This window comes from Mustela putorius, unplaced genomic scaffold, assembly GCF_011764305.1.
Source record: "Mustela putorius furo isolate JIRA1106 unplaced genomic scaffold, ASM1176430v1.1 tig00000695_pilon_pilon_pilon, whole genome shotgun sequence".
NCBI classification, from domain to species: Eukaryota; Metazoa; Chordata; class Mammalia; order Carnivora; family Mustelidae; genus Mustela; species Mustela putorius.
This window is the reverse complement of record NW_025421447.1, coordinates 3,614,388-3,627,371: the sequence shown is the minus strand read 5'-3', so window position 1 is coordinate 3,627,371 and position 12,984 is coordinate 3,614,388. Positions and strand designations below refer to the sequence as shown.

The 12,984-nt window shown below is 41.8% G+C and overlaps 1 protein-coding gene across 1 annotated transcript in view; it reads right to left on the bottom strand.

The window, feature by feature from the left end:
- The window catches only part of OTUD7B (OTU deubiquitinase 7B), a 57,657-nt gene extending 47,037 nt beyond the window's left edge, over positions 1-10,620 (bottom strand). The window contains exon 1 of the mRNA XM_045083139.1: positions 10,268-10,620. The gene's annotated coding sequence lies outside the window, so the exon portion shown is untranslated. The remainder of the gene's footprint in view (positions 1-10,267) is intronic.
- Positions 10,621-12,984: the final 2,364 nt, after the last annotated feature.

Genomic DNA, 12,984 nt, shown 5'->3' with positions numbered 1-12,984 from the left:
AGACCTTGATGACAACAGCAGAATTTGATAGCTAGTGAAATGAGTCTGGCCACAGGAGAGCAGCGCCTCACAAATGCCATCAGGATCAATTCCCAGGAGTTTCCTCATTGGATGATATCACCAATCAATTCCCATTTCATTTCTCAGGGAATGTTTGCTCATCTCTTGCAAGAAGTTAGTCTTGACTACTCTCGACAATTATGTGCATTTTATTTAATTTTCATTGCTGAATATTTCTTTATAAGCTCTATTTTAATGGGGCCATTATCATGCTCATAACTAACAGTTCATCAGTGCAAAGGATTTCTTTTTTATTTTTATTTTTTAATTCATTGATTAACCATTTAGTCACTAATAGTGACTAAATGCCTACCATGTATAAGTTATTGTGGCAAGCCCCAGGAGAGACACAGAAGATAAAAGAAATTCCAGGAGCTCATAGTGTAGTAGAAATGGCATCCGAAGGGCACAAATAACAAAAACACAAAAATATACAACTACAAACAGACAAGTATGAATAAAATGATAGAATTCAGAAGTGGGAAAGATCTCATCCTGTTGGAAAAAAACAATCGGAAAAGTTTTTATGGACAATATGACTTAAACGGGGACTTTGATAGGTAGGATATTTTTTAACAGGACAAGTGAAAAGGGCAATGGAGGTAAGAGGCTTAAAGATTAGATGATTAAGTAAATTAGATCTACATGAAGACATATCTGAAAAAAAAATGCTGAGGAAAAAACTGCAAAAGGATACATACAATACAATTCTGTTTATGTAAGATTTCAAAACTATATGTTGTTTGTGTATACATAATATATAAAAAAAAAGTATAAAACATGGAATTGAATGACAGATAGTAAATCAGACCAGTAGTCATTTCCCAAGAAAGAGGAAAGGGGAAAGGAAGCATAGTAGGACTTAGCTATATTTAACATTATATCTTAAACAGAGTTAGAGATCTAAGACAAGTATGACAAAATGTTAATATCCATTAAATTTGGGTTAGGTGCTCAAAATGTTGGGATTTTTTCTCCCCTTGACTTTTCTAAATATTCAAAATATCTTATTATTCAAAATTTTAAAATTAAGAAAGGGCCAGGTGAATAGAAAAATAGTGGAATCACTAACCCAAAAATAACAGTCAGGAGGAGCAAGATGGTTCCCCCAAACTTTCAGGTAACACTTGATTAGTTCAGCTTTCAACAGAACAAGATCCTTCATATCCCTCAGAGAGTGCACAGAGGGTACTCAGAACAGGGTGGGGTGAAGTCTGACAGATATGGACAAGAAGTAAGTTCTTACTGCCATCCTAAATCAGATATCCGAGGGGAGCGATAACCACGATCCGACGCAACATAAATGCCAGTGTAACAAAGTCATCGCCCCCCCGACCGCCCCCAAAAAAGCCAAGAAAACTTCCAGATACATAGGAATTCTGATAAAGACTCACTGTGAGTAGTTATTCCGTGCCTCCTCTCTCCCCTCCTCTCCCCAAAACACTCACAAACAAAAACAAAATGTACCCTTGCCCACTTGAGAAAGAATTAAGAATTGGCAATTCTGCTAAAGTGGATAGTTTCCAAACTAAGGCCCATCTCTGAAGAAGATGTGGACAGAGCCCAGAGCAAAGAGTAAAGAAATCATAACTCAGTTAAGTTTTGAGGAAGACTTATCAGTGAAAGGTACCCATCCCAGGGCTCCTGGGTCACTTAGGGGGTTAAGCCGCTGCCTTCAGCTCAGTTCATGGTCTCAGGGTCCTGGAATCAGGCCGGCATCTGGCTCTCTGCTCAGCGGGCACCCTGCTTCCCCTTCTCTCTCTGCCTGCCTCTCCGCCCACTTGTGATCTCTCTCTCTGTCAAATAAATTTTTAAAAACTTAAAAAAAAAAAAAGAAAGGTACCCATCCTTCCACACCCCCTTGTGTCCCAACTTTCCTCAGGGGAGTCTAAGAATCTCTAAGATATCCTTCTATCCTGTCCTGTTCTTCTCCAGCAAAATGACTAAAGCGTAAAACCCAAGTTTAAAGTTAGCACTTCAAATCCAAACAATTTCCCTTCATGAAAACCCAATGAAGGGGCACCTGGCTGGCTCAGTCGGTAGAACATGCAACTCTTGATCTGGGTGTCATGAGTTCAGGCCCCAGGTTGGGCCAAGTGCTTGCTTTAAAAAAAAAAAAAAAAAAAAATATATATATATATATATACATACATATATATACGTATTATATATATATAATGTATATATAATTTATATATATAATTGTATATAAAATGTATATATAAAATTGGAGATATATATATATCTCCAATAAAATTAAAAACACAGGAAAGGAAGACTTAGAATACAAGTGTAATAAACAAATCTTGTTTTTTAAGATAAATATCCTTTTTGTGAATAACCAATTTATTTCTTCTACAAAGTTTCACTGGCACAATTTAAAATTAAGTTTTAAAGAACTTGAAGGGAACTTAGCAAGAGAGATAATTACATCTGCACATTCAGTAAAATAAATAACTTGACATTCTTCTATATCTGCATCATTAAAGATGAATAACCCTATCATCCTATTCACTCCCCTCCAGGGCACCCAACTGCCTCAGCTCAAAAGCCCTATTCCCTGAGGTACTCTCAGGGCAGATCTTCCTCATTCAGACCTGGGAAAATGCCACCATTCACTTCGGACTGGTAAAAACAACAATGGAATGGAATGTCTTCTAGCACAATGAGGAGTAGCAGGATGTAACAAACACTGGAATGGGACACAGAGGATCAGCGAGGTGAAATGATATTTATTAATCTCCAACCACATTATAGCCACTGGAAATGGAATTCCAGACGAAGCTATCACAAAACTACTTCTATGACCCTGAGTAAATCTCAGGTATGTCCTCTGAAAATGAATGGGAGACTAAAACAGTCCCTATAGTTCTCTGATTCCATGAGTCTACAAATACCAGCACTCAATAAGAACTGTTACTGTTAAGCATAATAAAGGTACTTAAAAAGCCTTTTGCTCTGTTCCTCTCCAATGTATGCCCTACACCACTGACAAAATAATCTTTCTACAACGTGAAACTTAATTCTCCACTCAATGCTTAAAAACCCTGAAATGCTCATCATACTGGAGCACAAGCTAAAGCTGTCCATGATCAGCCTTAACTACTTCTCCAGCCTTATCCCTGCCCTCCAACCCTGTCCTCCAGCCACAATCATTACTTAAAAGTTACCTGAAGAAGTCTGGCTGTTTCGTTCCTTTAAGCTTTTACTCATGTTGTTTTCTCAGCCTGGAGTGTACTTCTCCCTGTCTTCTGTAGGCTACACCCTTAACTCATCTTTCAAGACTCATCTCAAATGTCATCTCTTCTCGGAGGCACTTTCCAACCTCTGCACGCCCAAGGCAGAACTGACCTTTAGGTCCCTACCATCCCCCCTACATACTTCTATCTCAACAACAGCCACACTTCATGACATCTATATATTTATGCATCTGTCTCCTCCCCCTGGGCCCATAACTCCCTGTAGGTAGAGACCTTGTCTGACTCATCTGTTTCCTCAGAGCCTATGACAGAAAGAGACATTCAAGGGAGGTTTGCTGGCATTGGGAGGAAAGGAACAGAAAATGAGAAAGGACAAAGAAGAAGTCAATTAAGATGGCCCGAAGAGTGTAGAATAGTGTCTATCACTCTACCACTATCCCCAGTCTTTTGCTCTTTCCCTAAACTCTAGTCATCAGAGAGCTTATTCATTCCCTTGGCTACAGCTCCCACATCCATGCTGAGGAGCCACAAAACCGCGCTTCCAAAAATACTAACCCCTGCCTCTACTCTCCACCAGCTTCAGGTTCATCTAACAAATGGGTCAGCTTTCTCTTGGGTGTTTCATTCCTACTTCACATCCAATACCTTTCAAACTGAACTCATCAAATTCTCCTAAAAAATGAGGAATTCTTCCTAATTTCCTGATCTTAATGTCTCAGAAACCCGAGCTTAAAATGTTAAAGTCATACTTGATGGATCACTCTCCTTCATCGGCTACATCTAGTCGTCACTGACTTTAATTTTTACTTAACAATCTCTTTTTCCCTCTTTCTCTACTTATCTCAACCCACACCCCAACTCTAGCTCAGGTTTCATCACCTCATACACCCAAGGAGCCAATCTCCCTTCCCTCCCGGCCCACCTGTTTCTACTATCATCATATTGCTATTACTATCCTCAAAAATTCACAGTGGTTCACTATTTTCTATGATTTAAAAATCTCAATTTATAAGCCTGCCTTTTAAGACCCCTCTAAAACACAGCTCCAAACCAACTAAACCAACCTGCTCAGGTCAGTCTCATCACTGCCCCAGGAACACCCAAGCCTAGTCCAGGCTTTTGCTTGATCCTTCTCAGCTCCAAAACGAAATGACTTTGTTGTTGTTGTTGTTATCTGCTTCATCTTCACCCCTTGTACTTGATACAATTTTATTTTTTTAAGATCTGAAGTAAGTTACAATTCCTCTGTGATAGCACTCATAACTACCTGAGTGCTCTTGTCCCCAAAGACATACAATATGAGATCTATACTGTGCAATCGATAATATAATTTCTCATTTTCTTCTTCTTTTTTTTCTTTGTCTGGAATATTAGAGGTTCAATAGGTATTCACTCCTTCCTATACTCCTTATTCCCAACTAGACTGTAAACGCCTCAGAGGCACAAAATCATTTTTCCTAATCCTCCACATTACCTAACATAAAATTGAACTCAACGCAGGTCACCAAAAATAATAGCTCAGTAATTTTTTCTATCCAAAACTATTTCTTAGAGAAATAAAAAGATGAGACAGAAACCTAAAAAACACAGTTGAAAATAATCCTGAACTAAACTATATAAATTAAGATTCCTGACTTCCACCTCTGATCTCCCCTCAAAAATACTACAATCTCCTGACTCAAGAGGTAAATAATAATCCTGTGCTCATGACATCATAAGCACATAGTTTGGTAATGACTGTGAGAAGGTAGAGGGTAGGCAGGGATGAAGGAAAGCAAGTCAACTGAAAGAACAAGGTTGGAAGAACAAGCATGTGATCCTGTTTATTAAATGTGAACACTGCTCCTCATTCCTTTTTTTTTTTTTTTTAAATTAGCCATATTTTCAAACAACTTAATTTCAGGAGGAAAAACCTGACAGTTTTTTCAGCAGAGTCACTATCTGGAAGAGCCTCTACAAAGCCCAAGTGCTCTGAAAAAGCCACCTTCATCTTCATCGATGCAACATAACAAAATAGGATTCCTCCAGATACTGTGAGTAAACACTCACTCTGACTATAACACAGACATCATTTATAAATCACTTAGGCATAAGGCAGACAACCTAAGTGGTCACAATGGACCTGCACAGATTTTGAAAAGAAACTGGTCTTCATTAACATACTCATATAATCCAGTCTTAATTATCCATAAATGAATTACCCAATTTACAGGATTTCTGAGGCATAATCTTTAAACCAAGTTTGACTGTTCTTCACCATCAGTATATACACTCCTCACCATCAGGTAATAATATAGGCTTAGAAACACAGATTCATTTCAACATCAATATGATCCTCAAAACATTAAAATAAATCTGGCTTAAGAAAATTATGCATTTTCAAACCAAGAAATTTTCATATTAAATTCTGAATTACTTAACATTACTGTACCCTACAACAGAGATAACTGGAAGTTAATGCCCTTAAAACATGATACTGTCCTTACCATAAGCTCTTGAAGATAAGGCAGCCACAGCCTACAGGCCCACAGTACAATGTGAGACAAGCACAAACAGAGCTCAGCATAGTGAGTAAAGTGTGAAGACAAAAACTTTACAAGAATCCTCTGTCTCCTGGATGATCCCTTTAGGCCAAGATGGTCCAGAAGAGAAACCGAAGAGTTACAATGTACCGGTGCCTGCCTGACTCTTTGCCCCTGAGTTCCTGGACCAGAAGGCCCAACATTTTTTAAATTCATCCTTTGTTCAAGGACCTACAATGACTCTATTGACCCTACCATGAACACCCAACAGAGTCTGGCCTCTGAGTCCCCTCCACCCTCTTGCCTGCTCTACCCATGATTTTACCACCCACATTCTCTCCAGTCCCTCTCATTTATTACCCCAACAAACACAACTTAGTCATTCATACCACCACTGCACACTGTACATTCTATACTTTTTGCCTGGAAGATCTTTCAGTTTCTTTTACTCTTAACACAGAATAGCTATTTCATTTACTTGAACGCTCACTCATATTTCATAGATAAGGATGGACAAGTAAATTGTCCAAGATCACACAGTCCAGACTTGAACCAAGTTCTACCTCCATTGGCCATGCCTCCTTATGACTCTAATCCACAGCCTCCAAGTCCATTTCAAATTTTGATGATTCAGAAATCTTCCCTAATTAATTTCACAGATTCTCTTACTTCTAGTTTTCTAGCCTTTACATATTCCATTTGCAGCACATTAAACTTGGTTCTGTTTATATGTTGTGTCCTAAATGTTAAAGCTTGTAACAATGTGCCTTCCCCTTTATATATACCACCTTCCACAACCCCACCCCTGTCCCAAAGGCAAGGACACTTGTCTTTATATCCTTTCTATCTTACCAAAGCCTGTCACTGGAGCTTGGAGACAGCTTAATCCACAAGAATGCTCAATCATTATTCAGCAAAGATTCCTTACTTAAAAACAAAACAAAGCCCAGAGGCACCTGGGTAGCTCAGTCAGTTGACCATTTGACTCTTGGTTTCAGCTCAGGTCATGATCTCAGGGTCATGTGTGACCTGTGTGAGACTCTGCACTTGTGTCAGACTCGGCACTCAGTATGGAGTCAGCTTGAGATTCTCTCTCCCTCCCCCACTGCCATTCCCACTTGTGCTCGTGCTTGCGGGTGCGCTCTCTCTCTCTCTCTCTCAAATAAATAAATCTTAAAAAAAAAAAACTTTCTTCTCTCATATTAAAAAATCAACTGAGTTCAGGCATTCACACAACTGTCCTGCATCTATATTCCAGTTACACAGATTTTATCAGGGGCTGTTGAGATTTCACAGTTCCTAAGTTTCCATAGGAAGACGCTGCTGAAGCCACAATTCGAAGCACTTTCTCAAAATTCTTCCTTGATGGGATGAATGTTTGGGTAAAAGAGGGAGCCTCACAAGGATCTGCCAGGATCCTTGGCATGCTTGAGCATGCTTGAGAAGCTCGAAAACTTTACAACTGGCCCACAGTGCCCCCATAACAATCCAAAATTTTATTTTTAATACTGTTACTCCATCATATGGTTATATATATTGAATCTCGAAACCCCAAACAACGATTTCTGAGAAATGGGAATAGTGGCAGACTATTAGGCTGCCCTAGGCTTATTCCTACTTATTCAACTGCTTCAATTCCCACCCCACCAGCCACCAAATAATAAATGTAAGAGGAAGTTGATATAAATAGACATAAATACACTTTCTGCCTGGGGACACTGTTCTTTTCTTATACTCCTAACAAAGAATAACTATTTAATTTGCTTGAATGCTCATACATATTTTATAAATAAGGATGGAGAAGTAAATTGTCCAAGGTCACATAGTAAATGCCATAATCAAGATTTGAACCAAGTTCTATCTAACTTCATAGGCCATGCCTCTTTATGACTCTAATCCACAGCCTCCAATTCCATTTCAAATTTTGCTGATTCCAAAATCTTCCCTAATTTATCTCATTGATATAACTAGAACTTCCCAGACATCACTAATATCAGCATCAACCGGGGCACCTGAGTGGCTCAGTGGGTTAAAGCCTCTGCCTTTGGCTCAGGTCATGATCCCAGGGTCTTGGGATTGAGCCCCACATCAGGCTCTCTGCTCAGCGGGGAGCCTGCTACCAACTGTGGAAGGTGGTATATATAAAGGGGAAGGCACATTGTTACGCCGGCCCAGTAAACAAATCCTCCTCTCTCTCTCTCTCTCTGCCTGCCCTCTCTGCCTACTTGTGATCTTTGTCTGTCAAATAAATAAATAATCTTAAAAAAAAAAAATCAGCATCCACTGACTCAGAAATTAAAACAATTATTAATAGTCAACAGACTCAGGGAAGGTGATTGTGATTTTTAAAAATTTGATCTTACTCTCCAAATTCAATCTTTTTTCAACAGGGGTCCCCAAAAGTAAGAGATTAAGGAAGTATTTCCAAGTTGTTGGTGACCTAACTCCACCAAGTCCAACTAAAATTACCATTCATTACTGTTCAGCCTGCCTCATACAAGTCAGAAGACAGCCCTTTCCCTGGCAAAGGTTTACATTTTTTTTTTTTCACAAGGGAGTCTCTGGCATTAAATGAAAGGGATAAGTCAGGCAACAACAAAAAATTAGTAATAGTTTGGGAATTATCTTCCTTCCATCTTTCCTTCCTGCTTGAATGCTTAATGCCCAAAGTGGATATCTGTTCAATTCTAAATTATTCATGTTAATGGATAATTATCGGCAGAAAGGTGCTGATAATCCGAAATGGAAAAAAAATTGAAAGATAATCTATTCCAGTTTTGGAAGATCTTTTCAGCATATTTACCTTCTCAATTATTCCTAGCATGAGCTAATATTTGTATTCATTTGCGATCACTAAGTACATAGTAACTGGCCACTTATTCAGGGAGGTGCTCTGAGGCTTGCGGGGTAAAGAGTGGAAATTAGAACAAGACTGGCATTCACACTCCAGATAAGCAACATCAATTTCATTTATTTTACAGTTCTGATCAGCCTTCAAAATAGCAATAGACTAGCACAGCAGGTTGGTTCCTAAACTTTAAAAGAACTGTTCAGAAAAACAATGAGGACAAAGAGTATAATTGTTTGCCTATAATGTATTCATTTGTAAATTATGCACAGCAAATGTTTAATTATAAGTTTGATTCTCCCTAGTCACCCAGTTTGTTCCTGCTGTCTTCTCCACCCCACAAGAAATGCAGTCTCGTTCACTAGGAAAGAAATTTTCTAGATTTTTTTTAAAAACTTAGGATTTGCTATCTTTTTGGACTAGCCTCACGACTACCTCTTCTTGCCCTTTTCCACCTTGGAAACAGATTCTGAAAGACAAAAGGATCCAACCTCCTCAAGGACTTCCTAAACATATAGAGGACAAGTCAAAGACTGAAAAGTTACCAGCTTCTGGTTGTTCTAAAAGGCATTTTACATAGTTATAAAAATGAGGAAAATAATAAATTCTTATATAAAAATATGAGTAAAATAACAAATTCTGCTAATTCTTGCTTTTGCATTTACGAAAGGAAACCCCCTGAAGAGTGTGGCGGAGACTCTCTTACATATAATTTCACCAGTCTACTTCTTTCAACTTAATTTCCTATCCGTTTTGTGCCCAGAGGAACCACCCAGTTTAGACAGACTACCTAGAGAGACAGAGGGAGCGGGCGGGCGGGGAGACGGAGAAAGAGTCAGAGACTCAGGGAGACTCAGAGACTCGGAGCTCTGGTCCTTGTGAGCCGACAAGCTAAAAATACGCCGGCCCAGTAAACAAATCCCATTACATCCCGACCGGAGCCACACCGTTAACCTAGTAATTATGAGAAGAGGAGTGAGATCACGCAGCCCCCGGCTTACTCATCATCAGCTTCTAAAGTTTCCATCGGCTCATGGCAACTTTTCTTTTTTTCTAAAGTTCATAAGCCTACCCTAGAATCAGTCGATCTCTCTTTTTCTCTCTCTCTCTTCTCTCTCTCTCTCTCTCTCACACACACACATTCTTTTTCGCTCCCTTCCTCCATTCCTGGACGCACCTCAGTTTGGCTATCTACAGGGGAGAACAAGCTTGTTTTCTTTTCGTTGCACTTTTATACTCAGACTTTACAATGAACTTTATCTTACTACAGGGATAGGACAGGCTCCGCACTCTTAACCACCTTAAAACTCCACCATCCCTCCCCGAAAGTCTCGCTGACAAGGGGGCGACCGTCCAAACTGCCCAGCACAGCTTAGGAAGAGAAGCCAGGAACCGGGGTGGAAGCGAGGAACACGGGACGCAGGTGAAAGGGAGAAGTAACGGGGAAAAGGTTGGGACGAAGCAAGGCACAGTCGGGGCGAGGAGGGGGTGCCGGGAGGCGGTGGCTCCGGGTGAAATATAATCAGAAAGGAGAAGGGGGACAGTGGAGATCAGAGGGTCGGAGTTTGGGAGTCTCAAGAGACGGGAGGGGCGGGAGCAGACGGGGGGGAGGGTGACAGGGCAGGGGGCTCCGTTACCCTCGCGACTCCCGGGGCAAGGCCCTAGGCCGGGGCGGAGCGCGGGGCCCGGCCGCCTCTCCTCATTCCTCGGCTGTGACCCCGGGGTCCGGCTGGCCCCTCCCCCGACGACGATGGAGGCGGAGGCGGTGGCGGAGACTGCGACCGCGGCTGTTGCTCCGCACAGGATCAGGAGCTGGAGCCAGACGGCACTGATCAGGACTGGCCTCCCCCAGTGGTTTTTTGCCTGCTCCACACCCCGTCGCCACTCCGACTCCGGCGGCTGGTTCAGGATCGGTGGCTTTCGGCCGTCCGGCCGGAAACTAGCGCCAGTTTCCGGCCGGAGCGGGTTGGTGGTGACACCCAAGCCGCCCCCAGGCCTCCTCCTGCCCGGCCCCGCCCCGCCCCGCCCCGCCCCATAGCAGCCCCGCCTTTAGCGCCTCTCCCCTGGCTCTGGCCAGTTTGGCGCCTGCCCCGCGCGTGACCCCGTGTTTTCCTGGCCAGTGTTTTTGAGGCCTCTGATCTGGAGAGTTCTTGGAGCGGTGCTGGAGGGGTCCAGAGCCTCTTGAGACTTTGGGGCAGAGTCAGTTGGGTACAACCCTTTGGGAAGAAGCAGAAAGAGGCGGGTAATTCTGGAAAAGTGAGAAGGGTGAAAATACTTTCGAAGTAGAAGACTGAAATTCTAGTTACTCTTCGCGGTCATTCTGGACTGACCAGAGGAAAATTAACAGTGCTTCTTCCAGAGCAAGTCTCCACCCAGTTTTGCAGTCGTCTTCCGTCACATGTGGAATGAACATACCCTTCTCTTTTAACACTCAGTACTTACTTACTTGCACAATGATGACATGTATGCCTCAGCCCAATAGAAAAAAGTTAAGTATCGCTGTTTTATTAGTGCGTTTTAACAGCATCACAACATAATTCAATTCAAATATTTCTTGAGTCCCTACTATGTGCAAGGTACTGTGCTCATTGATATTGGGGACACAGAAATGAATAAGACATAATTCCAGGCATCAAGGATCTCACACTTTAGGGGTGTCGGGGTGGCTCAGTGGGTTAAAGCCTCTGCCTTCGGCTCAGGTCATGATCTCAGGGTCCTGGGAGCCTGCTTCCCCTCTCTCTCTCTGCCTGGCTCTCTTCCTACTTGTGCTCTCTCTGTGTGTGTCAAATAAATTTTAAAAATCTTAAAAAAAAAAAAAAGGATCTTACACTTGAGTAAAATACATGAAACTATATTATATAACAGCTCACATGTGTGCTCTGTGAGGAACAATGGGCTAGGGCATAAACTTCAGCATATAGCAGACCTTCCATATTTATTGAATAAACAAATAAATATTAGGATACTGTGAACTAAGAAGAGCTATTTAATCAATACCTCTTTGTGACAAACACAAAATGGGGCCAGCCCCTGCTATAACCTGACTAAAGAAATCCTGAATTTTAATTTAGATTCCTAGCATCGTGGCACCTGATCTGCATATTCAAAATGTTTATTGTCTAAATTGTGCCCATTAGGCCTCCTTAAGAACGAATACTGTACCACAGTCAACTTTTCCCCTTAATACTTCCTGAGGTCCTTAGTCTCTAAATGGCAAGGGTGGAGCATAGACATTTTGGAATTACCCTGCTCAGGACTAGAAAATGGACGTCTGAAACAGGAAACTGCCTAGACGGGTAGCTATATCTCCTGGGGACACCCAAGGTTTAGAGTTGATTTAGGGCTGTGCCAAGGCCGAGAAGGTCAGAGTGTCTTGCAGGAGGCACACCCAGGACCAACAGCACAAGCTGGCAAGCAGAGCCATTTGGCCTGGGCTTCAGCTATGGGGGGGACTGCAAATTTGGGCTACTGTTCCATGGCAAATTTGAGGAAGAGGGTAGAATAAGACTTGGTCATCTAAGTTGGTTCTAAGTGAACTCCATTGATCACAACCATCCCTTGCTAGCTAAATCTGAGGTAGGAGGACAGGTCCACAGATGAGGAGCCTCAAAAATCTATATTTTCTTGATTCACCAAAGCCCTCCCAGGACGAGGTAATGCTGATCTGTTGACTATGTCTTTCCAGTCTTAAATCCACTACCACCACCTTATTAGAACCAGGTACAGAGTTCAAAGACACTCTCCAGCCTCATTACTACAAGGCAGACTTTTACTTTTGGCAGTGACCACAAAAAGTTTCCATATTTGAAAGCAGGGCCAAACTCAATTAAGTAACCACAAATTTACAGTCTTGCCTGGAAATTTAGGGGCCAGGAAGTGATGGGGTTGCAGTTGCTTTGTGCCTGTTTCTTGCTCTGACCATCCATCACTCATTGTTGTTTGTGCAATTGCTCAATGGGCCGCTTGTTTTGGGTCAGCCCAGGCTATGTGGGTAGCAGTGTGGTCAGCCAGGCTGGGAGCCAAGCCACCTGGATTCTGGTCACAGCTCAGCCAGCCCCTGAGCCATTAAGTGACTCCCTTCCTATTCCTATGTGTCAATTTCTCTGCCTAGAAACTGGGGACCTCTTCTGTAGTGATCTGCAGCCATTTGAGCTGTCACATGCTCAGAAGCAGCTCTCTGATGTTGTCAGCTGCCAGAACACAGCTGATTATTTTTTGCTGCCAGGTCAAAGAATAGTAAAAATAAAAGCAAGCAAGCAAGCAGCAGAGAAAATTCTACAAGTGTACCAAGCCACATACCTTCATCTGTCATTTAGTACTAAGTTCTCTTCCAGTCTAAGGCCTGTTTTTGTTT